The sequence below is a fragment of the Bombina bombina genome, chromosome 4 (genome assembly GCF_027579735.1).
Source record: "Bombina bombina isolate aBomBom1 chromosome 4, aBomBom1.pri, whole genome shotgun sequence".
Taxonomy (NCBI): Eukaryota; Metazoa; Chordata; class Amphibia; order Anura; family Bombinatoridae; genus Bombina; species Bombina bombina.
The window spans coordinates 29,399,114-29,425,454 of record NC_069502.1 but is presented as its reverse complement, the minus strand read 5'-3'; the positions used below and the strand labels follow the sequence as shown (position 1 = coordinate 29,425,454).

The 26,341-nt window shown below is 43.4% G+C and overlaps 1 long non-coding RNA gene across 1 annotated transcript in view; it reads right to left on the bottom strand.

The window, feature by feature from the left end:
* The window catches only part of LOC128655859 (uncharacterized), a 29,605-nt gene that overhangs the window by 603 nt on the left and 2,661 nt on the right, over nucleotides 1-26,341 (bottom strand). Inside the window, exon 2 of the long non-coding RNA XR_008401927.1 lies at nucleotides 21,202-21,351. This is a non-coding gene — a long non-coding RNA (uncharacterized LOC128655859). The remainder of the gene's footprint in view (nucleotides 1-21,201; nucleotides 21,352-26,341) is intronic.

Here is a 26,341-nt window from a genome sequence, read left to right as displayed (position 1 = left end):
GCATCCTTCTCATTCTCTCTTCTCTCTGTCTCCTCCTTCTCTCTCCCCTCAGCATCCTTCTCATTCTCTCTTCTCTCTGTCTCCTCCTTCTCTCTCCCCTCAGCATCCTTCTCATTCTCTCTTCTCTCTGTCTCCTCCTTCTCTCTCCCCTCAGCATCCTTCTTCTTCTCTCTTCTCTCTGTCTCCTCCTTCTCTCTCTCATCTCTATCTCCTACTTCTCTCTCCCCTCAGCATCCTTCTTCTTCTCTCTTCTCTCTGTCTCCTCCTTCTCTCTCCCCTCAGCATCCTTCTCATTCTCTCTTCTCTCTGTCTCCTCCTTCTCTCTCCCCTCAGCATCCTTCTCATTCTCTCTTCTCTCTGTCTCCTCCTTCTCTCTCCCCTCAGCATCCTTCTCCTTCTCTCTTCTCTCTGTCTCCTCCTTCTCTCTCCCCTCAGCATCCTTCTCATTCTCTCTTCTCTCTGTCTCCTCCTTCTCTCTCCCCTCAGCATCCTTCTCATTCTCTCTTCTCTCTGTCTCCTCCTTCTCTCTCCCCTCAGCATCCTTCTCATTCTCTCTTCTCTCTGTCTCCTCCTTCTCTCTCCCCTCAGCATCCTTCTTCTTCTCTCTTCTCTCTGTCTCCTCCTTCTCTCTCTCATCTCTATCTCCTACTTCTCTCTCCCCTCAGCATCCTTCTTCTTCTCTCTTCTCTCTGTCTCCTCCTTCTCTCTCCCCTCAGCATCCTTCTCATTCTCTCTTCTCTCTGTCTCCTCCTTCTCTCTCCCCTCAGCATCCTTCTCATTCTCTCTTCTCTCTGTCTCCTCCTTCTCTCTCCCCTCAGCATCCTTCTCATTCTCTCTTCTCTCTGTCTCCTCCTTCTCTCTCCCCTCAGCATCCTTCTTCTTCTCTCTTCTCTCTGTCTCCTCCTTCTCTCTCCCCTCAGCATCCTTCTCATTCTCTCTTCTCTCTGTCTCCTCCTTCTCTCTCCCCTCAGCATCCTTCTCCTTCTCTCTCATCTGTCTCCTCCTTCTCTCTCCCCTCAGCATCCTTCTCATTCTCTCTTCTTTCTGTCTCCTCCTTCTCTCTCCCCTCAGCATCCTTCTTCTTCTCTCTTCTCTCTGTCTCCTCCTTCTCTCTCTCATCTCTATCTCCTACTTCTCTCTCCCCTCAGCATCCTTCTTCTTCTCTCTTCTCTCTGTCTCCTCCTTCTCTCTCCCCTCAGCATCCTTCTCAGTCTCTCTTCTCTCTGTCTCCTCCTTCTCTCTCCCCTCAGCATCCTTCTCATTCTCTCTTCTCTCTGTCTCCTCCTTCTCTCTCCCCTCAGCATCCTTCTCATTCTCTCTTCTCTCTGTCTCCTCCTTCTCTCTCCCCTCAGCATCCTTCTCATTCTCTCTTCTCTCTGTCTCCTCCTTCTCTCTCCCCTCAGCATCCTTCTCATTCTCTCTTCTCTCTGTCTCCTCCTTCTCTCTCCCCTCAGCATCCTTCTCATTCTCTCTTCTCTCTGTCTCCTCCTTCTCTCTCCCCTCAGCATCCTTCTCATTCTCTCTTCTCTCTGTCTCCTCCTTCTCTCTCCCCTCAGCATCCTTCTCATTCTCTCTTCTCTCTGTCTCCTCCTTCTCTCTCCCCTCAGCATCCTTCTCATTCTCTCTTCTCTCTGTCTCCTCCTTCTCTCTCCCCTCAGCATCCTTCTCATTCTCTCTTCTCTCTGTCTCCTCCTTCTCTCTCCCCTCAGCATCCTTCTCATTCTCTCTTCTTTCTGTCTCCTCCTTCTCTCTCCCCTCAGCATCCTTCTCATTCTCTCTTCTCTCTGTCTCCTCCTTCTCTCTCCCCTCAGCATCCTTCTCATTCTCTCTTCTCTCTGTCTCCTCCTTCTCTCTCCCCTCAGCATCCTTCTCATTCTCTCTTCTTTCTGTCTCCTCCTTCTCTCTCCCCTCAGCATCCTTCTCATTCTCTCTTCTTTCTGTCTCCTCCTTCTCTCTCTCATCTCTATCTCCTACTTCTCTCTCCCCTCAGCATCCTTTTCCTTCTCTCTCATCTCTGTCTCCTCCTTCTCTCTCCCCTCAGCATCCTTCTCATTCTCGTTTCTTTCTGTCTCCTCCTTCTCTCTCCCCTCAGCATCCTTCTTCTTCTCTCTTCTCTCTGTCTCCTCCTTCTCTCTCTCATCTCTATCTCCTACTTCTCTCTCCCCTCAGCATCCTTCTCATTCTCTCTCATATCTGTCTCCTCCTTCTCTCTCCCCTCAGCATCCTTCTCCTTCTCTCTTCCCTGCACATCCTTCTCCTTTCTCTATCATCTCTTTCTCCTCACTCTTTCTGCCTTCTGCATCCTCCTATGTCTCTCTCCTCTTTGCATCCTCTTTCTCCTCCTTCTCTATCCAATCTGCATCCTCCTCCTTCTCACTCATCTGTCTCCTCCATCTCTCCCCTCTGTATCATCTTTCCTTCTCTCTCATCTCTGTCTGCTCCCTCTCTCTCCCCTCAACATCCTTCTCTCTCCTTTCTGTCTCCTCCTTCTCTCTCCCCTCTGCATCCTTCTTCTTCTCTCTCCTGCCTGACGACTCCTTCTCTCTCTCATATATTTCTCCTATTTCTCTCTCCTCTCTGCATCTTCTTTCTTCTCCTTCTCTCTCCACACTGCACCCTCCTCCTTCTCTCTCATCTCTGTCTCCTCCTCTTCTCCTTCTCTCTCATCTCTATCTCCGCTTTCTCTCTCCCCTCTTCATCCCCCTCCTTCGTTCTCGTCTCTATCTGCACCTACGCTCTCCTCTGCATCCTTCTCTCTCATCTGTCTCCTCCTTCTCTCTCCCCTCTGCATCATCCTCCTCCTCTCTCATTTCTGTATCCTCCTTCTGTCTCCCCTCTGCATCCTTCTCCTTCTCTCTCATCTGTCTCCTCCTTTTCTCTCATCTCTGTCTCCTCCTTCTCTCTCCCCTCTGCATCCTCCTCCTTCTCTCTCATCTTTGTCTCCTTCTTCTCTCTAATCTCTGTCTCCTACTTCTCTCTCCCCTCTGCATCCTCCTCCTTCTCTCTAATCTCTGTCTCCTCTTTCTCTCTCTCCCCTCTGCATCCTCCTCCTTTTCTCTCATATGTCTCCTCCTTCTCTCTCATCTCTGTCTCCTCTTTCTCTCTTACCTCTGCATCCTCCTCCTTCTCTCTCATCTTTGTCTTCTACTTCTCTCTCCCCTCTGCATCCTCCTTCTTTTCTCTCATCTCTTTCTCATCCTCCTCCTTCTCTCTCATCTCTTTCTCATCCTCCTCCTTCTCTCTCATCTCTTTCTCATCCACCTCCTTCTCTCTCATCTCTTTCTCATCCTCCTCCTCCTTTTTCTCTCTCATATCTGTCTCCTCCTTCTCTTTCCCCTCTGCATCCTCCTCCTTCTCTCTCATCTTTGTCTCCTCCTCTCTCCCCTCAGCATCCTTCTCCTTCTCTCTCATCTCTGCATCCTCCTCCTCTCTCATCTGTCTCCTCCTTCTCTCTCATCTCTTTCTCATCCTCCTTCTTCTCTCTCATCTCTGTCTCCTCCTTCTCTTTCCCCTCTGCATCCTCCTCCTTCTCTCTCATCTTTGTCTCCTCTCTCCCCTCAGCATCCTTCTCATTCTTTCTCATCTCTCTCTCTCCTCCTTCTATCTCATCTGTCACCTCCTTCTCTCTCATCTGTCACTTCCTTCTCTCTCATCTCTTTCTTCTCCTCCTTTTCTCTCATCTCTGTCTTCTCCTTCTCTCTCATCTGTCACCTCCTTCTCTCTCATCTCTTTCTCCTTCTCCTTCTCCTTCTCATCTTTGTCTCCTCCTCCTCCTCTCTCCCCTCTGCATCCTCCTCCTTCTCTCTCATCTCTGTCTCCTCTTTCTCTCTTTCTCCCCTCTGCATCCTCCTCCTCCTCTCTCTAATCTGTCTCCTCTTAAATCTTTCTCCTCCTTCTCTCTCATCTTTCTCCTCCTTCTCTCTCATCTGTCACCTCCTTCTCTCTCATCTCTTTCTTCTCCTCCTTTTCTCTCATCTCTGTCTTCTCCCTCTCTCTCATCTGTCTCCTCCTTCTCTCTCATCTCTTTCTCCTTCTCATCTTTGTCTCCTCCTCCTCTCTCCCCTCTGCATCCTTCTCCTCTCTCATCTCTCTCCTCTCTTCATCCTCCTCCTTCGTTCTCATCTCTTTCTCATCCACCTCCTTCTCTCTCATCTCTTTCTCATCCTCCTCCTCCTTTTTCTCTCTCATATCTGTCTCCTCCTTCTCTTTCCCCTCTGCATCCTCCTCCTTCTCTCTCATCTTTGTCTCCTCCTCTCTCCCCTCAGCATCCTTCTCCTTCTCTCTCATCTCTGCATCCTCCTCCTCTCTCATCTGTCTCCTCCTTCTCTCTCATCTCTTTCTCATCCTCCTTCTTCTCTCTCATCTCTGTCTCCTCCTTCTCTTTCCCCTCTGCATCCTCCTCCTTCTCTCTCATCTTTGTCTCCTCTCTCCCCTCAGCATCCTTCTCCTTCTTTCTCATCTCTCTCTCCTCCTTCTCTCTAATCTGTCTCCTCCTTCTCTCTCATCTCTGTCTCCTCTTTCTCCCCTCTGCATCCTCCTCCTCCTCTCTCTAATCTGTCTCCTCTTTCATCTTTCTCCTCCTTCTCTCTCATCTGTCACCTCCTTCTCTCTCATCTGTCACTTCCTTCTCTCTCATCTCTTTCTTCTCCTCCTTTTCTCTCATCTCTGTCTTCTCCTTCTCTCTCATCTGTCACCTCCTTCTCTCTCATCTCTTTCTTCTCCTCCTTTTCTCTCATCTCTGTCTTCTCCCTCTCTCTCATCTGTCTCCTCCTTCTCTCTCATCTCTTTCTCCTTCTCCTTCTCATCTTTGTCTCCTCCTCCTCTCTCCCCTCTGCATCCTTCTCCTCTCTCATCTCTCTCCTCTCTTCATCCTCCTCCTTCGTTCTCATCTCTTTCTCATCCTTCTCCTTCTCTCTCATCTCTGTCTCCTCCTTATCTCTCATCTCTGTCTCCTCCTTCTCTCTCATCTCTGTCTCCTCCTCCTCTCTCCCTTCTGCATCCTCCTCCTTCCCTCTCATCTATGTCTCCTGTTTCTCTCTCATCTCTGTCTCCTCCTCCTCTCTCCCTTCTGCATCCTCCTCCTTCTCTCTCATCTATGTCTCCTGTTTCTCTCATCTCTTTCTCCTCCTTCTCTCTCCCCTCTGAATCCTTCTACTTTTCTCTCATCTCTTTCCTTTTCTTTTAGAATATCCTGTCTTTGATCATATAAAGGATAATACAAAATGAACATGCCATACTAAATTAGACAATATCATTTTCATGTCACAGTGTCTCTTTAACATTGAAAAAAATGCCATATAAAAACCAAAATATGCTGAGCAGAAAGTACCAAAACTGGTTGTGAAGACGAGAAGACTGTTAGACAAATGGACACAAATGAAGTGTAAAGTGTCTTCTGATGATTGGACTTTCCTTTACTGCAAAGACAGCTGGAAAACCTAACTTTTGTAACAAACTTAAAGGGACAGTTTAGTTAAAAATTAAACCATGCTTCAGATAGGACATGCAATTTTATACAACTTTTCATTTAACTTTTACTATCAAATTTGCTTTGTTCTCTTGGTATTCTTTGTTGAAAGCTAAACCTAGGTATGCTCATATGCTAGTTTCTAAGCCCTTGAAGGCCGTTTCTTATCTCAGATCATTTTGACAGTGCTTACAGCTAGACAGTGCCATTTCATGTGTGTCATATAGGTAACATTGAGCCCACTCCCATGTAGTTACTTATGAAAGGGCAATTATTGGCTAAAAGAAAAGTCTGTCAAAAGCTGTGAGATAAGGGGGCAGTTTCCAGAGGCTTAGATACATTGTAATCACAAAGGTAAAAAGTATATTAATAGAACTGTGTTGGTTATGCACAACTGGGGAATGGGTAATAAAGGGATTATCTCTCTTTCAAGTAAAATACAAGTTTTGCGTTTGTGTTTTAACGCTGAAAAAATTGTCATTTCAGCGTTAAAACAGCACCGCAGCCATTACAAGTCGTGTCGGTATAGCTGCCTGTAACGCAACGTCAGTCCCGCACTAAAAAAAAGACATTTTTTTCATGGGATTCCCATAGCGCTGCCATTACGAGTTTTGCGGTGAGGCTAAAAAGCTACCCTATAACGACACGATCCGTACCTCCATCTGAGAGCAGTAGTTATGAGTTTTACGCAACAAAACTGTAACATAAAACTCATAACTAAAGTGTTACAAAGTACACTAACACCCATAAACTACCTATTAACCCCTAAACCGAGGCCCTCCCCCATCGCAAATACTATATTAAACCTATTAACCCCTAATCTGCCGCTCCTGACATCACCACCACTAATAACATTTATTAACCCCAGTGATGTCAATAGGCTTGGTATCACCCGGTGCGGTAACTCATGGTGTCAACCCCCCCCCAAGTAATAAAAAATAAATAAATATATATATATATATATACATACATACATACACATACACATACATATATATATATACACATACACATACATATATATACACACACACACATATATATATATATATATATACACAATATATACACACACACATATATATAAATACACACACGCATATATAACAATATAACAGTACACATATATATATATATACACACACGCATATATAACAATATAACAGTACACATATATATATATATATACACACACGCATATATAACAATATAACAGTACACATATATATATATATACACACACGCATATATAACAATATAACAGTACATATATATATATATTTTATTATCAGTCCATTATCAGTTTTCAAAGCTTTACAGCACAATCTTTATGTGTTCCACCCTAGATAGTAACTATCTTTATATATAAATCTCTAATATGTATATTGGACCTATAGGATGTTATCACCATCACAGGCCCAATAGCTTCTTGATGTATAACTTAGGTAGCTCCCCAAGTGTCTTACAAATAGGTTCACCTAGGATTGGGGTACAACAGGCAGTCTACAAGTATTTGCTATATATACGCCAAATTAGAATTGTCCTCAATAATGCTCACCTTCTTCTTACATCTTTTTACATCATTTCTCTACCATCTAGGAACCCAACAACTAGTTAGATCTTTTTTATAGGATAGCTAGTGTTCACAATATTAATTTCTTTGCTACCTAGGTTGGCAGGAACACTATATGTCACACTTCCCCAAGTACCATATTAATTATGACTATCAATGCTGTCACTCTGTTAAATTTAAAAGTAAATTGAAATAAACAACTAATATACTCAGGCAGCATCCAAATAAATATTTATTAAAAATAAAAAATAAATAAAAAAAAATTTTTTGGTCTTGGATAGCGCCCAGTAGTAGTCATTGGTGAAAAAGTTCAATTTTTTCTTTTTTTTCCCTAAACAACATGTTGTTACTTTTTTCATTTCATTTTTGTGCTTAGATATATGTTTTTTATGTCATAATTGTAATTTAGAAAAATTCCCTTTTTCGCTATTTTCATCATTACTATTCAGCTTATCACTGCGGTGACTTTGAACATTGTTGTGCCCTTATTCCTATGTATAATATAACAATCAAATTTTGCATTTAGCTCTTAGAAATACTTTATACTTTTAAACCTTATCATGAAGCGCATGTGAGCATGCGGGAAACGCGTCAGATCCAACCCTGCACACTGTGACTGTGTCTTTCACTTGTCTGCTTATTAAATTATCCACTTTGGAAAAGAGTCTGCAGCTCCTCGTCTTTCTTTCTTCTAACTATATATATATATATATATATATATATATATATATATATATATATATATATATATATATATAGTATATACACACATATATACACATACAGTGGATATAAAAAGTCTACACACCCCTGCTAAAATGTCAGGTTTCTGTGATGTAAAAAAAATGAGACAAAGATAAATCATTTCAGAACGTTTTAATGTGACCTATAAACTGTACAACTCAATTGAAAAACAAACTGAAATCTTTAAGGTGGAGGGAAGTAAACAAAAACTATATATAACTGGGGATGTAGCTGTTTTCAGAATTAAGCAATCACATTCAAAACCATGTTAAATAAGAGTCATCATACACCTGCCATAATTTAAAGTGCCTCTGATTAACCCCGAATAAAGTTCAGCTGTTCTAGTAGGTCTTTCCTGACATTTTCTTAGTCATGTCCTACACAAAAGCTACTAATAGTTACATTGTATCTATCTTAGGATTTATTTTTATTTTACAGGCAAGTTTGTATTTATTTTAACTAGGTAGAATAGTTATCAAATAGTTATTAAATATTTAATAACTACCTACCTAAAATAAATACAAAAGTACCTGTAAAATAAAACCTAACCTAAGTTACACTAACACCTAACACTACACTATAATTAAATTAATTCCCTAAATTAAATACAATTAAATAAAATTATCTAAAGTACAAAAAACAAACACTAAATTACAGAAAATAATAAACAAATTACAAGATTTTTAAACTAATTACACCTAATCTAATCCCCCTAACAAAATAAAATAAAAAAAAAAAAGCCCTACCCTACACTAAATTACAAATAGCCCTTAAAAGGACCTTTTGTGGGGCATTGCCCCAAAGTAATCAGCTCTTTTACCTGTAAAAAAAAATTACAAACAACCCCCCCAACATTAAAACCCACCACCCACACAACCAACCCTACACTAAAACCCACCCAATACCCCCTTAAAAAAACACTAATCCCTTGAAGATCACTTTACCGGGAGAAGTCTTCACCCAACCGGGCCGAAGTCCTCAACGAATCTGGCAGAAGTTGTCCTCCAGACGGGCAGAAGTGGTCCTCCAGACGGGCAGAAGTCTTCATCCAGATGGCATCTTCTATCTTCATCCAGACGGCATCTTCTATCTTCATCCATCCGGCGCAGAGCAGCTCCATCTTCAAGACATCTGACGTGGAGCATCCTCTTCGGCCAATGTCTTCTTGCTGAATGAAGGTACCTTTAAGCTATCAGCCAATCAGAATCTAAGGGACGCCATCTTGGATGACGTCACTTAAAGGTACCTTCATTCAGCAAGAAGACGTCGGCCGAAGAGGATGCTCCGCGACGGATGTCTGCTCCGCGCCGGATGGATGAAGATAGAAGATGCCGTCTGGATGAAGACTTCTGCCCATCTGGAAGACCACTTCTGCCGGATTCGTTGAGGACTTCGGCCCGGTTGGGTGAAGACTTCTCCCGGTAAGGTAATCTTCAAGGGGTTAGTGTTAGTTTTTTTTTTTTTAGGGGGTATTGGGTGGGTTTTAGAGTAGGGTTGGTTATGTGGGTGGTGGGTTTTAATGTTGGGGGGTTGTTTGTAAAAAAATTTACAGGTAAAAGAGATGATTACTTTGGGGCAATGCCCCGCAAAACGCCCTTTTAAGGGCTATTTGTAATTTAGTGTAGGGTAGGGACTTTTTTATTTTGTTAGGTGGATTAGATTAGGTGTAATTAGTTTAAAAATCTTGTAATTTGTTTATTTTCTGTAATTTAGTGTTTGTTTTTTTGTACTTTAGATAATTTAATTGTATTTAATGTAGGGAATTAATTTAATTATAGTGTAGTGTTAGGTGTAATTGTAACTTAGGTTAGGTTTTATTTTACAGGTAGTTTTGTATTTATTTTAGCTAGGTAGTCTATTTGATAACTATTCTACCTAGTTAAAATAAATACAAACTTGCCTGTAAAATAAAAAAAAATCCTAAACTAGCTACAATGTAACTATCCTATACTATAAAAGGCCAAGTGTGTTTGTCCGAAGCTGTCATGCGCAGTAGAGACAGCACGAGGACAAACCCACCTAGCCTTACAGTCCCTAAGTCTCTGCAGTGCGAGCAGAAGTGGGCGTGACCGAGAATGGCCGGGGGCATGGCCGAGTGTGAAGGGGGCGTGGGCGAGCACGAGGGCCGTGAATGGGGCGTGGCCGAGCGTGAAAGGCTGTGCAGTCTGAGAGCTCAAAACAGCTCAAAAGAGGGGAGAGAGGGGGTAGGGAAAAGATAGAGAGAGGGGAGGGAGAGAGAGGGGAGGGAGAGAGAGAGAGAGGGGAGAGAGAGGGGGGGAGGGAGAGAGAGAGGGGGGAGGGAGAGAGAGAGAGGGGGGGGAGGGAGAGAGAGAGAGGGGGGGAGGGAGAGAGAGAGGGGGGGGAGGGAGAGAGAGAGAGGGGAGGGAGAGAGAGAGAGGGGAGGGAGGGAGAGAGAGGGGAGGGAGAGGGAGAGAGAGGGGAGGGGAGAGAGAGAGGGGAGGGAGAGAGAGAGAGGGGAGGGGGAGGGAGAGAGAGAGAGGGGAGGGGGAGGGAGAGAGAGAGAGGGGGGAGAGAGAGAGAGGGGAGAGAGAGAGAGGGGAGGGGGAGGGAGAGAGAGAGAGAGAGGGGGAGAGAGAGAGAGGGGAGAGAGAGAGAGGGGAGAGAGAGAGGGGGGAGAGAGAGAGAATGAGGGGGAGATAGAGAGAGAGGGGAGGGAGAGAGAGGGGAGGGAGAGAGAGGGGAGGGAGAGAGAGAGAGAGGGGAGAGAGAGAGAGGGGAGAGAGAGAGAGGGGAGAGAGAGGGGGGAGGGAGAGAGAGAGGGGGGAGGGAGAGAGAGAGAGGGGGGGAGGGAGAGAGAGGGGGGAGGGAGAGAGAGAGAGGGGACGGAGAGAGAGAGAGGGGAGGGAGGGAGAGAGAGAGAGGGGAGGGAGAGGGAGAGAGTGGAGGGGAGAGAGAGAGTGGAGGGGGAGAGAGAGAGAGAGAGAGGGGAGGGAGAGAGAGAGAGGGGAGGGAGAGAGAGAGAGAGGGGAGGGGGAGGGAGAGAGAGAGAGGGGGAGAGAGAGGGGAGAGAGAGAGAGGGGAGGGGGAGGGAGAGAGAGAGAGGGGGAGAGAGAGAGAGGGGAGAGAGAGAGGGGAGAGAGAGAGAGAATGAGGGGGAGATAGAGAGAGAGAGGGGAGAGAGATGGGAGAGAGAGAGAGGGGAGGGGGAGAGAAAGATTGAGAGGGGAGAGAGAGAGAGAGAGAGAGAGAGAGAGGGGAGGGAGAGAGAGAGAGATAGAGGGGAGAGAGAGAGGGAGAGATAGAGGGGAGAGAGAGAGGGAGAGAGACAGGGAAGAGAGAGAGCGCAAAAGAGAGGGAGAGAGTGCGCAAAAGAGAGGGGTGAGAGAGAGCGCAAAAGAGGGGGGAGAGAGAGAGCGCAAAAGACGGGGGGAGACAGAGAGCACAAAAGACGGGGGGAGAGAGAGAGCGCTAAAGAGAGGGGGGGGAGAGAGCGCAAAAGAGAGGGGGAAGAGCTCAAAAGAGAGGGGGAGAGAGAGAGCTCAAAAGAGAGGTGGAGAGAGAGAGAGCTCAAAAGAGAGGGGGAGAGAGAGCGCAAAAGAGAGGGGGGAGAGAGAGCAAAAGAGAGGGGGAGTGAGAGAGCGCAAGTGGTGGGACCGCTGTACTCTGCAAAAAATGGCCCGTGTGAACGGGCTTTAGGACTAGTTAGTTATATTGTAGCTAGCTTAGGGTTTATTTTATAGGTAAGTATTTAGTTTTAAATAGGAATAATGTATTTAATCATGGAATATTTATTTATATTTATTTAAATTATATTTAAGTTAGGGGATGTTAGGGTTAGGGTTAGACTTAGGTTTAGGGGTTAATATAGTGGCGGCGGTGTAGGGGGGGCAGATTAGGGGTTAATAAGTATAATGTAGGTGGCGGCGGTGTAGGGGGTGGCAGATTAGGGGTTAATAAGTATAATGTAGGTGGCGGTATAATGTAGGTGGCGGTGGTGTAGGGGGCGGCAGATTAGGGGTGTTTAGACTCGGGGCTTATGTTAGGGTGTTAGGTGTAAACATTATCATAGGAATCAATGGAATATTGGGCAGCAGCGAACATGAGCTTTTGCTGCTTTCAGACTCCCATTGATTCCTATGGTATCCGCTGCCTCCAGGGCGGCGGATTGAAAACCAGGTGCGCTGGGCCGGAATAGTGGCGAGCGTACCTGGTAGATATTTGTTAACTAGCAAAAGTGGTCAGATAGTGCCGAATTTGCATTAGGAACATCTGTAATGACGTAAGCATCGATCTGTGTCAGACTTTGCCTGGCGGATCGTATGTTACGTCACAAAATTCTACTTTTGCCGGTCTGTAGGCTTTGATAACTAAGGGGAATCGGGCTCGCCACAAATACGCTGCGGAATTCCAGCATATTTGCGGTTGACGGCTTGATAAGTAGATGCCATTGTCCGCAGAGAGCTTCCAAAGCATCAGAGGGATCTCATTGTTAAAAGGTATTAATCAGGAGAAGGGTACAAAACAATTTCCAAGGCATTAGATATACCATGGAACACAGTGAAGACAGTCATCATCAAGTGGAGAACATATGGCACAACAATGACATTACTAAGAACTGGATGTTCCTCCAAAATTGATGAAAAGACGATAATAAAACTGGTCTGGGAGGCTACTACAGCAACATTAAAGGAGCTGCAGGAATATCTGGCAAGTACTGGCTGTGTGGTACATGTGACAACAATCTCCTGTATTCTTCATATGTTTGGGCTTTGGGGTAGATGGCAATACAGAAGCCTTTTCTTACGAAGAAAAACATCCAAGCCCAGCAAAAAACACATCTGAAGTGTTCCAAAATCATGTGAGAAAGGGTGTTATGGTCTGATGAAACCAAGGTTGAACTTTTTGGCAATAATTCCAAAAGATATGTTTGGCGCGAAAACAACACTGCATATCACCAAATGAACACCATACCCACAGTGAAACATGGTGGTGGCAGCATTATGCTTTGGGGCTGTTTTTCTTCAGCTGGAACTGGGGCCTTAGTCAAGGTAGAGGGAATAATGAACAGTTCCAAATACCAGACAATATTGGCACAGAACTTTCAGGCTTCTGCTAGAAAGATGAACATGAAGAGGAACTTCATCTTTCAGCATGACAACGACCAAAAGCATACATCCTAATCAACAAAGGAATGGAGAAGAAGATTAAAGTTTTGGAATGGCCCAGCCAGAGCCCAGACCTGAATCCAATTGAAAATATGTGGGGTGATCTGAAGTGGACTTGTGCACAGGAGATGCCGTAGCAATCTCAGATTTGTTGTTTTTGCAAAGAAGAGTGGGCAAATCATGCCAAGTCAAGATGTGCCATACTGAAAAACTCATACCCAAAAAGACTGAGTGCTGTAATAAATTCAAAATTTGCTTCAACAAAGTATTAGTTTAAGGGTGTGCACACTTATGCAACCATATTTTATTTTTTATTTTTACTTCTCTTCACCTAAAAGATTTCAGTTTGTTTTTCAATTGAGTTGTACTATTTATAGGTCACATTAAAGGTGGAAAAAGTTCTGAAATGATTTATCTTTGTCTCATTTTTTTACATCATAGAAACCTGCCATTTTAACAGGGGTGTGTAGACTTTTTATATCCACTGTGTGTGTGTATGTATATATATATATTTATATATACACTTTTTTAAACTGTTTGTGATTTCCTTTTGTTTTTCCATTTTGTATTTATTTACACCTTATCTGCCATAACGCTGCATAATTTCCTTTTAATCATTATTCCTTACTTAGCTTAAGCAATTACATATGTTTTTCTCTGGTTTCTCACGCGACCCAGTTTGTTCCACTATATACTTATTAATTTACCCTTGGTGGTTGCTCAATCCTAGATATCTCCTATTTGGCCAGGTTTAAATTGTTATTTCTTACTATTGTTTAAATTGTTATTTCTTACTATTGTTTAAATTGTTATTTCCCCGGCACTATAATAGCCGGTGTTTCCCATAGTGGCCTCTTTTTTATTTTTTATTCGTTCTTATTATCTTTATTTATTATATCGCTTTTTGTCCCACACAGTAACAATACCTACTGAGCGCCCTTTTCATTATTTAAATGCATTACCCTCAAGCGCATTTTCCATGTTAGAGGCAATACTTAGGAATTTTTCTGTTACTTTTTTGGCTAGTTAATCAACATGTATTTGAATTCAATTTGTTAATGTATCAGTCACGTTTTTCACTTTATGCACACGTTTGTTACACATTGAGTCATTTTACTCACTCTTTCTAATATCTTTATTGGTCAATGAATGGTATATAAGTGCTCACTTACAACTAGATTACGAGTTTTGAGCGCTATAGGGATTTTAACGAGCGCCACAAAAGTGTCATTATTTCACCTCCCTATAGCGCTGCTATTACAGGTTTTGAATAACCCGGCTTGTGCGGGCAATATGGTGGCGTTGAGCTCCATACCTCACCCAAATACAAGCACTGTTTTGACGTGCTCATGCACAATTTACCCATAGACATCAATGGGGAGAGTCAGCTAAAAAAAAGCCTTACACCTGCGATCGTGGAATGAAGAGCTCCGTAACGCAGCCCCAATGATGTCTATGGGGAAAGAAAAAGTTACACCCTAACCTAAAAACCACATCTAAACACCCCTAATCTGCCACCCCGACATCGCCGCAACCTACAAAATTTTATTAACCCCTAATCTGCTGCCCCTAACATCGCCTCCACCTAAATAAAATTATTAACCAATAAATCTGCAGCCCCTAACATCGCTGCCACCTACATTACAGTTATTAACCCCTAATCTGCTGCCCCTAACATCGCCGCCACCTAAATAAAATTATTAACCTCTAATCTGCTGCCCCTAACATCGCCGCCACCTAAATAAAATTATTAACCCCTAATCTGCTGCCCCTAACATCGTCGCCACCTAAATAAAATTATTGACCCCTAATCTGCTGCCCCTAACATCGCCACCACCTAAATAAAGCTATTAACCCCTAATCTGCTGTCCCTAACATTGCCGCCACCTACATTACAGTTATTAACCCCTAATCTGCTGAACCTAACCCTAAACCTAACACCCCCTAACTTAAATATAATTAAAATGTTGTTTTTTATTTTGTGTAATTTAGTGTTTTTTTGTTGTAATTTAGATAATTGTATTTTATTAATTTAATTTATTTTATTGTAATGTTAGGTTTTAGTGTATGGCAGGTTAGGTTTTATTTTACAGGTAAGTATGTCATCAGTTTTAAATAGAAATTATTTAGGTAATAATTTAAGGTTTATTTAGATTTATTTTAATTATATTTAAGTTAGGGGGTGTTAAGGTTAGGGTTAGACTTAGGCTTAGGGTTACATTAGGGTTAGGTTTAGGGAATAATATATATATAAATGTAGCGATGTGGTAGGCCAGAGGTTTAGGGGTTAATAGTTTAATTTAGTATATGGGGGTTTGCAGTTTATTGGTTAATAAGTTTTTTTTATAGCGGCGGTGTGGGCGGACGGCAGATTAGGGGTTAATAATCTTTAAATAGTGTTTGCGATGCGGGAGGGTGGCAGTTTAGGGGTTAATAGATTTATTATAGTTGCGGCAATGTCAGGAAGTGGCAGAGTAGGGGTTCATAAATTTTTTAAATGGTGGCGATGTCCGGAGCGGCAGATTAGGGGTTAATAATTTTATTATAGTGTTTGGTATGCGGGACGGCCTTGGTTTAGGAGTTAATAGGCAGTTTATGGGTGTTAGTGTACTTTGTGACAATTTAGTTATGAGTTTTATGGTGGTATGGATCTTTTCATTTTAGGGTATACCGCTCACTTTTTGGCCTCACTGCAAAACTCGTAATACCGGCGCTATGGAAGTCCCATTGAAAAAGGACTAAAAAGGACTAAAAATTAAAAGTGCTGTACTTACGTTGCATGACGGCCAGTGGCGTATTTAGGTTTTGTGCTGCCCTAGGCACTCAAATATCTGCTGCCCCCCCCAGGTTTATGGCCTTTTTTTAGACATAATATTTTTTGGGCAGGGTGTAAAAAAATAAATAAATATATAATATAAATCAATGTAAATTTTGCATAGGAAATTAGCACATCTAGGCAAGTATCCCCGCTTGCTTTCCCCCAGAAATAACTCATATGCAATGTTACCAATGCACGCAAGAATTCTGGGTAAGACATGCAAATTAGATATGCAAATTCTCAGTTTTTTTGCTTCAAAATACTGTTTTGACACAGCGATCCTTTTAACAGGATTATTACAGCAAACCAGAAATCACTCACTAGACAGCCTGTTTCGTTCTTTTTGGAACTCATCAGTAGGAGATAGATTTCTGGTTGCTGAGGTTTAGTTAAGGAAGCCCTGCTGTGACGTGGCCAAACTGTTGCATTTGCAGGAAATAGTCTTCAGCATAATAAATGATAAGAAGAGGAAAGTGTGTGCACCCACTAGTTAGTTTTATATCAGGGACACCGACTCCAAGTTACAAATTAGTAAAATTACTGTCATTCTCGTCTCACAAGGCACAGAATATCTTGGCCATTGGCCAGGAGCTGTTCACAACTTCACATGACCCTCTGTAACGAGCAGCTATGTTTTCATCTGAGCACTGCTGTTTTTGGCAATGTCCCAATGTGGCGTAATAAACAGGGTTAGCCGGCAGTAGCTGCCAGAACACCCTGAAGCCCTCTATGGCTACTTCCCAGCAGTCTGTGTGTGCCCTGGGCAGCCTGTACTCACCTCATGCATGTTCTGCAGGATAGATTAGCCATCAGATATACAGGACATTGGGCTGTTGCGGTGAGGAGACAAGAACTTTAGCAGCATTTCTCTGTCTGCTCTCCCAGCCAAACCACGCACTCTCCTGCACACAGCGCTCCCAATGACAGCCTAGACTCAGCCACTGCTACAGTGCACTGCTGTCGATACTGCCTCTCCCCCCTCTGCTTTAGCATGGACCCCTTGGCCCTTCTTACAAGGCACCAGCACTGTAGCACATTAGGAAAAAATTAAAAAATAAACAGTGTCATGATTGTTAGGTTGTGTCACCCCTTAGAGGGTGTCACCCGGGTGCGGTCCGCATTCCCTGCATCCCCCTAGTGATGCCACTGATTAACCCCTATTCTGCCGCTCCCCGACATTGTCGCTTCTATACTAAAGTTATAAACCCCTATTCCCCCTCACCCCAACATCGCCCACACTATAATAAAGATATTAACCCCTATTCCGCGCTCCCCAACATCGCTTCCACTAAATAAAGTTATTAACCCTTAAAGCTCTGGCCTCCCACATCACTACCACTAAATAAACCTATTAACCCCTAAACCGCCAGCCCCCCACATAGCAACAACCTAAATTAAACTATTAACCCCTAACCCTAAAACTAACCCTAACCCTAAACTTAACCCTAACCCTAACACCCCCTAACTTTAACATAATTAAAATAGAGCTAAAATAAAGCTACAATTATTAACTAAATAATACCTATTTAAAACTAAATACTTACCTGTGAAATAAAACCTAAGCTAGCTACAATATAACTAATAGTAGCATTGTAGCTATCTTAGGTTTCATTTTTATTTCACAGGTAAGTTAGTATTTATTTTAACTAGGTAGACTAGTTAGTAAATAGTTATTAACTAATTACTAACTACCTATTTAAAATAAATACAAACTTACCTGTGAAATAAAACCTAAGCTGCCTTACACTAAAACCTAAAGTTACAAAAAATAAAAAAAAAACTAACATTACAAAAAATAATAAACAAAATTATCCAAAATAATAAAAATGTTGTTTAAAAAAAAAAACACCCCAAAATAAAAAACCCTTATTTATAATAAACTACCTAGAGCCCTTAAAAGGGCCTTTTGTAGGTCATTGCCCTAAAGAAATCAGCTCTTTTTCTACAAAATAAAAACATACACCCCCTAACAGTACACAAACCCCCAACCCCAAACCCACAACATAAAAATAAGGTAAAACCTAATCTACCCATTGCCCTGAAAAGGGCATTTGTATGGGCATTGCCCTTAAAAGGGAATTCAGCTCTTTTGCTGCCCATTAAAAATAAAAAAATGTCTAAACTAAAAAAAAAAAACACCCCAAAACGAATTTTTTTTTTTACACAAAATAACAAACAAATTATCCAAAATAATAACAATTATTCCTATTCTAATACCCATTTTTAAAAAAAAAAAAAAATCACCTGAAAATAAAAGAAACCTTATCTATAATAAACTACCAATAGCCCTTAAAAGGCTTAAATCATCTTTTTTTCTAAAAAATAATACAAAGACCCACTAACATTACAAACCCCACCTCCCAAACCCACAAAATAAAAAAAACTATCTAAAAAAACTAATCTACCCATTACCCAGAAAAGGGCATTTGTATGGGCATTGCCCTTAAAAGGGCATTCAGCTCTTTCTCTTTTCCTTAAGGTGAATATAAATTTTGATGCTAAAGTGCCCGGTTTTATAAAATTCGATTAAAAACAGGGGCACTTTAAATCATCAAAATTTACATTTCACTTGTGTTGTGAAAAAATACTTACCTTTTAATCCTGACAGCAGCTCCAGCTTCCTCCGCCCATCGCAAAGCCTCTTCCTGGGTCTAAAATGATGAATCCGGCTTCCTCCAATCACGGAGTTGAATCAGACACTGATTCCCCTGGGGGGAACAGTGATTGAAGGATGACCTATCCATCATTTCTGACGTCAGAAATGGCTTGCGACGACCGGGAGAAGCTGGAGCAGCTGTCAAGTTAAAAAGGTAAGTATTTTTTCACGAGTGAAATGTAAATTTTGATGAATTAAAGTGCCTCTGTTTTTAATCAAATTTTTTTTAAAAAAGGGCACTTTTGCATCAAAACTTATATTCACTTTAAAAGGGCATTCAGCTCTTTTAAAAATGGCCAAAACCCTAATCTTAAAAAAAAACCCACCCCAAAAAACCTTAAAAGGTACTCACAGTTGTTGAAGTCCCACTTGAAAGATCTTCATCCCGGCGGCTCCATCTTCATCCAGACGGCTCCATCTTCATCCATCATGGGAACGGCATCTTCTTGATCCCTGCGGAGGCGGAGCGGTCGATGCGCAGAGGCGGAGTTCCAGGCGAAGGTCCAAGGCGGAGGTCCAATAGAATGAGAGCTGCTTAAATTCTATTGGCTAATTTGAACAGCCAATAGGATTTTAGCAGCCCTAATTCCAATTGGCTGATTCAAAATTTTCAGCCAATAGGAATGCAATGGCACTAGTATAAAAGGGGTACCTCCATGTCGGATCGATGGACTTCCACCTTGGACCTAAGCCTTGGACCTCCGCCTTGGACCTTCGCCTGGACCTCTGCCTCCGCACATTGACCTCTCCGCCTCCGCAGGGATGAAGAAGATGCCGGTCCCAAGATGGATGAAGGCGGAGCCGCCTGGATGAAGATGGAGCTGCCGGGATGAAGATCCTTCAAGCCGGACTTCAGCAACTGTGAATACCTAAAGAGGGGTTAGTGTTAGGTTTTTTTTTTAGTTTAGGGTTTGGGCTTGTCTTAAAAGAGCTGAATGCCCTTTTAAGGGCAGGAAAAAGAGACAAATGTCCTTTTAAGGGCAATGCCCATACAAATGCTCTTTTCAGGGCAATGGGTAGATTATTATATTTTTTTTAGATAGTTTTTTTTTATTTTGTGGGTTTGGGGGGGTGGGGGTTTGTAATGTTAGTGGGTCTTTGTATTTTTGTTTAGAAAAAGAGCTGATTTCTTTAGGGCAATGCCCTACAAAAGGCCCTTTTAAGGACTATTGGTAGATTATTATAGATTAGGTTTCTTTTATTTTAGTTTTTTTTTTTTTTTTTAAATGGTTATTAGAATAGGAATAATTATTATTTTTGATAAATCGTTTGTTATTTTGTGTAATTTTTTTTTTGTTTTTTTATTTTTTAGAATAAACATTTTTTATTTTTAATGGGCAGCAAAAGAGCTGGATGCCCTTTTAAGGGCAATGCCCATACAAATGCCCTTTTCAGGGCAATGGGTAGATTAGGTTTTACTTTTTTTTATTTTGTGGGTTTGGGGGATGGGGTTTGTTTACTGTTGGGGGGGGGGTTGTTTTTGTTTTGTAGAAAAATAGCTGATTTCTTTAGGGCAATGCTCTACAAAAGGCCCTTTTAAGGGTCCTTGGTAGTTTATTTTGGATTAGGGGTTTTTATTTTGGGGTGTTTTTTTTAAAAAGAAAAATGGTATTAGGATAGGAATAATTTTTATTGTTTTGGATAATTTCGTTTGTTTTCTATTTTTTGTAATGGTAGCTTTTAGTGTAAGGCAGCTTTTATTTCACAGGTAAGTTTGTATTTATTTTAACTAGGTAGTTAGTAAATAGTTAATAACTAACTAGTCTACCAAGTTAAAATAAATACAAACTTACCTGTGAAATAAAAATAAAACCTAAGCTAGATACAATATAACTATTAGTTATATTGTAGCTAGCTTAGGTTTTATTTTACAGGTAAGTATTTAGTTTTAAATAGGTATTATTTAGTTAATAATTGTAACTTTAAACTAGTTATATTTTAATTATGTAAAAGTTAGGGGGTGTTATGTTTAGGGTTAGGGTTACAGTTAGGTTTAGGGTTAAGTTTAGGGGTTAATAGTTTAATTTAGGTTATTGCGATGTGGGGGGCTGACAGTTTAGGGGTTAATATGTTTATTTAGTGGTAGTGATGTGGGAGGCCAGAGGTTTAGGAGTTAATAGCTTTATTTAGTGGCGGCGATGTCGGGGAGCGGCAGAATAGGGGTTAATATCTTTATTATAGTGTGGGTGATGTTGGGGTTCGGGGGAATAGGGGATAATAACTTTAGTATAGTGGCGGTGATATCGGGAGTGGCAAATTAGGGGCTAATAGATTTATTTAGGTGGCAGCGATGTCTGGAGCAGCAGATTAGGGGTTAATAACTTTTTTTTAGATGTCGGGGCGGCAGATTATGGTGTTTAGACATCAATGGGGCTGCGTTATGGAGCTTTTCAATCCGCGATCGCAGGTGTTAGGTTTTTTTCTGACACTCTCTCCCCATTGATGTCTATGGGGAAAACGTGCACGAGCACGTCAAAGCAGCGCTTGTATTTTGTGTGGTATGGAGCTCAATGCAACCATATCACACGCAAAAGCCGGCTTTTCTAAAACTTGTAATTTCAGAGCTCTGGGGGGTGAAATAACTCAACTTTTGTTGCCTTCGTTAAATACCCTCTATAGCGCAAAACTTGCAATCTAGGTGTTTTTGGATTCACACATTTCTTATAATGAAATTGAATGGACTCAGTTGTCTCAGTAAATTCCTATATACAGTACATGTTACAGTCATAAAAACAGAACTATGCAACCCTTGGGATACTAAGCCGTTTTGTGCACAATGTAGAGATACAAGGAAGCTAAAAGGGATACGTTACTTACAGTTAGCAGCTGATAACAAAGTCAGGTAGAGAATTACAAGAACCCATAATGTCAGAGTCCTCATCTCTTGTCAGTGATAATGGCTCTTCAGTAGCAATATTACTGTATTTCTGTGCTTGGTTTTACCTCAGTGTGATCTGCAGTATTGATCTAAAGTGGATTACAGAAGGCCATTAGTGCTGTTGTACCTAACACACACACACACACAGACACATATACACACACAAAAACACACATATACACACATAGACACATATACACACACAAAAACACACATAAACACACAAACATATACATACATACATACATACATACATACACACACACACACATAGACACATATACACACACAAAAACACACATAAACACACAAACATATACATACATACATACATACATACATACATACACACACACACATAGACACATATACACACACAAAAACACACAAACATATACATACATACACACACACACATAGACACATATACACACACAAATACACACATATACACACAAATATATACATACATACATACACACACATAGGCACATATACACACATATACACGCAAACATACACATACATACATACATACACACACATACACTCATACACACACATAGACACATATACACACACAAAGACACACATATATACACAAATGTAGCGGAGGGCAATATTAGCGCTGAAAAGTAAGGCAATATTCCAATACTCCCAATAACCGGACGAAACACAGTTTGGGAGTCAACAACTCACAACCCAGCCAGTTTTCAGGTTTAAAACAGAATGAATGTTTATTAAATGCTATATGTCTAGTATTTATGTAGATCTGACCCCATCTGGGGGGTTGAAAGAATATTGTACATTAGATAGAGAGCAAACGCCCTTTGACATGCCACAATAGAAATTACATTACTTAAGCAGATAACAATTTAAACACAAGAAAAAAATGCAGTCCATCTTATCAACTAGCAGTCTGACTCTGGAGATGATTAGACAATGGGAATGTTTATCACTAAACTTAATTATAGCACACAATAGCTGATGCTAGCCACCTTGTATTTAGAAAATAGCTTCTGAAAGCTGAACAAAGTTAACTCTTTAGTTCTGACCGAAGGGTCTGTCCCATATACATAGCACACAATACAGCCTATAGACAACCTTTCTTACATTATAATCCAGAAGTGGCTAGGTTTGCCACAATGCTCCCCCAGAACCAAGCCGGCATACACAGTCTGATCCCAACGGATCGGCTTGGGGATGTCCGGGGAAGTACTCACAGATCACTTTTCAAGTTCAGTTTGTCTGGATAACCCGTCGGCGTTACCGTTTTGTTTCCCTGGGCGGTAATGGATTGTAAAGTCGAAGGGCTACAGCGCCAAACTCCAGCGCAGCAGCCTGGCATTGTCCCCGGCCACACGGTTCAGCCACACCAACGGGTTGTGATCTGTGAGTAAGGAAAAAGGTTGTCCATACAGGTATGGCTGCAACTTTTTGAGGGCCCACACCATGGCCAGGCATTCTTTTTCGATGGCGGCGTAGCTTACTTCACGGGGCAACAACTTTCGGCTCAAGTAAGCTACGGGGTGTTCTCCGCCATCTGCTCCAACTTGGCTCAGCACTGCCTCCACTCCAAACATTGAAGCGTCTGTGTGAACAAGCAATCTTTTAGTTGGATCGGGTGCAGCAAGTACAGGCGCATTAGTTAGAGCAGTCTTTAGTTGTTGGAATGCCTACTCACACTCTGGGGCCCAAGTAACCTGTCGGGGAAGGTTCTTACGTGTCAAGTCAGTCAGGGGTTTGGCTAGGGCACTATAATTGGGCACAAACTTTCTGTAGTACCCCGCCGTACCTAGAAATGCTAGTACTTGGGTCTTGGTCCTAGGGGTGGGCCACTTGGCAACAGCTTCAATTTTGGCCGGTTCGGGTTTCTGGTGCCCGCTCCCCACCCGGTGACCTAAATACTGCACCTCTGCCATCCCGATATGGCACTTACTAGGTTTCAGGGTCAGCCCTGCCTCCCCTATACGGTCAATAACCGCTCCTATATGCTGTAGGTGTTCTGCCCAGTTCTGGCTATATATGGCAATATCGTCCAGGTATGCACAGGCATACTCCTGGAACCCGTCCAGTAGCCGATCTACCATCCTTTGAAAGGTCGCCAGAGTGTTCTTCATCCCGAAAGGCATGACACGAAATTGGTACAGGCCAAACGGGGTGACAAACGCCGACTTGGGGATGGCGTCATCAGCTAGCGGAATTTGCCAGTATCCCTTGCATAAGTCTATGGTCGTAAGATACTGCCCCCTAGCCATTGTATCTAGCAACTCATCTATCCTGGGCATCGGATAGGCATCAGACACCGTTTTGTCATTTAGCCTCCAGTAGTTGACGCAGAAGCGCGTGGTGCCGTCTTTCTTGGGTACCAACACTACCGGCGATGCCCAGGGGCTGTTCGATAACCCCTAGTTGCAACATCTCATCAATTTCTGCCTTCATATGTGCCTTGACTGCTTCAGGGACATGATACGGGGTCTGCCGCATAGGTAGCTGTCCTGGGGTTTCAACTCAGTGAGTGGCCAGCGGAGTGTACCCAGGTAAATGGGAGAAGATAGCCCCTTTAGCTATGATCAACTCCTGTACCTGGGCACGCTCCGAAGGGCTTAGCCGCTCCCCCAGCTGAACGCCCTTGGAGGGCTCTATCTGGTCCTCTGATTCTAATAGGTCAGGTAGAGGCAGATTCTCCTGATCCTCAGAGGCCGAGGCGCATATTGCCGCCACGTCCTCTATCCTCTCATGGTAGGGTTTGAGCATGTTCACATGAAGCATGCATCGCTTCCCTACCCTTGAGCAGGGGCCAATCACATAGGTAGTTTCACATCGCAGCTCTACTACCTGGTATGGGCCTTGCCAGACGGCCTGCAGCTTGTCTGTGCGTACAGGTTTTAAAATTAAAACTTTCTGCCCCACTTGAAAGCTGCGGTCCCTGGCTCCCCTATCGTACCAGCGGCGCTGGCGTTGTTGAGCCGCCTGGAGGTTGGTGCGTACAGCCTGGGTCAATGCCTCCAGTCGGTCCCTGAACTCCAGCATGTAAGATACAATGGGGTTACCATCGGGGCTACTCTCTCCCTCCTAATGCTCCCTAATGAGGTTTAATGGCCCCGCACCCTTCTCCCAAATAGCAATTCGAAGGGGGAAAAACCTGTCGACTCTTGGGGTACCTCCCTATATGCGAAAAGCAGATGGGGTAGGTAGCGCTCCCAGTCCTTATGAGTCTCGCCAAATGTACGGAGCATCTGTTTTAGCGTCCCATTGAATCTCTCACATAACCCATTGGACTGGGGATGGTAGGCTGAGTTAATTATGGGTTTAATACCACATACCCTCCAAAGTTGTTGGGTCACCTCTGCGGTAAACTGGGTGCCCCTATCCGATATTATCTCCTGGGGGAACCCTACCCGGGCAAATATTTTTATTAAGGCTTCAGCTACCGTCTCTGCATGGATGTTGGAGAGAGCAATGGCCTCGGGGTACCTAGTTGAGTAGTCCACTACGGTTAAAATGTACCTCTTCCCGGAGGGACTGGGCTTGGGTAGAGGCCCTACGATATCTACTGCTACCCTGCTAAAGGGTTCCTCAATAATGGGTAACGAGCATAATTTAGCCTTATGGCGATCACCTCGTTTGCCTACTCGTTGACACACGTCACATGAGGTGCAATATTGCCGTACATCTTTAGAGATCCCAGGCCAGAAAAAGGCTTGGGTCAATCTGTAGCGGGTGCGTGTCATTCCCAGGTGGCCTGACAGGGGAATGTCATGAGCTATCCTGAGCAGCTCCTGCCTATACTTCTGGGTACTACCAGTTGCTTAGTGGTCACAGTGACTGCTCTGCCTACCCCCCGTTCAGCTATGCTGTACAATAACCCTTTCTCCCAGATGTACCGCTCCCCCTCTAACCCAGCCTGATCGGTGTTCACTTTATCCCTGTATACCTGCAGCGTGGGGTCAGCTTTCACCTCTGCCTCAAATAGGGTGGGGGTATCCCAGGTCATACGTGTCAAGGGGGTGTCATGGTCTCTTACCTGAGCCTCGTTGTGAGCTGGTGGGGCCGTGGTGCGTGCCTGTTGCCGGGTGGTTACTGGGTGGACCTCCTGATGTGGAGCCTGAGGTACAAAAGCAGAGGTCATCTGACCCAGGTCATTCCTCAGTACAACATCAGCTGGTAGGTTTTGCATCAAGCCCACCTCTAACATGCCCTCCCCTGCACCCCAATCCAAATGAATCTTAGCAGTGGGCAATCGGTATACTGCTCCCCCTGCCACTCGTACTGCCACGGATCCGCCAGTGTGTGCTGTATCCAGCACCAAATGGGGAGCTATCAGGGTTAAAGTAGCTCCTGAAGTCCCTGGACCTCCCTCCCCTCCACGGTCACCAGCTGGCGGTGATGTTGCCGGTTATCGGTGGCCCGGACCGACATCACCTCATGCAGAATCCCCAGGGGTTCCCCGGCTTGGGTGCTCAACACCTCATGAGCGGCTGGCTCCGTTTGGTAATGGTGAACAGCCGCCCTTGGGGCCAGGTTCTGTCTGACCTGGTTCCAAGCTTGTCTGCTCCGATTTTGGGTGCACTCACGTGCCATATGTCCCCACTGCTTGCAGGTGTGGCATTGTATATTCGCCCGTCCGTTGTATCGTGAGGGGGGTGGTGGATTCCCTGGGTCCCTGGGGCTGGGCGAAAAGGTGCCGCTGTGGGGTTGTTAGGCTGTAGAGGACTGGGTTGTCCCGTGGGTCGAGCGTATGTCTTAGACAGTAGTCCATGGTGCATGGTCCAACAGCATCAGTTGTCGCAATTCTTCCATGGTGGTAGCTTGGCTGGCCTGTATCCACCCCTGAGATGCTTGATCCAGCTTGTGGGCCCACTCTGCATGTGAATCTCTTTCTGGCTTGCGCAGGCCTCTAAACTTGCGCCGGTATGCCTCTGGGGTAATGGCATATCTTTCCAAGATCGCTCTCTTCACTTTAGCGTAATCCTTGCTGTCCTCCCTGGGTACAGCGTGATACGCTTCCGCTGCCCTACCGGCTAGCTTGCCTGCTAGCACCGGCACCCATACGGACTGCTCCAAATCATGTAACTC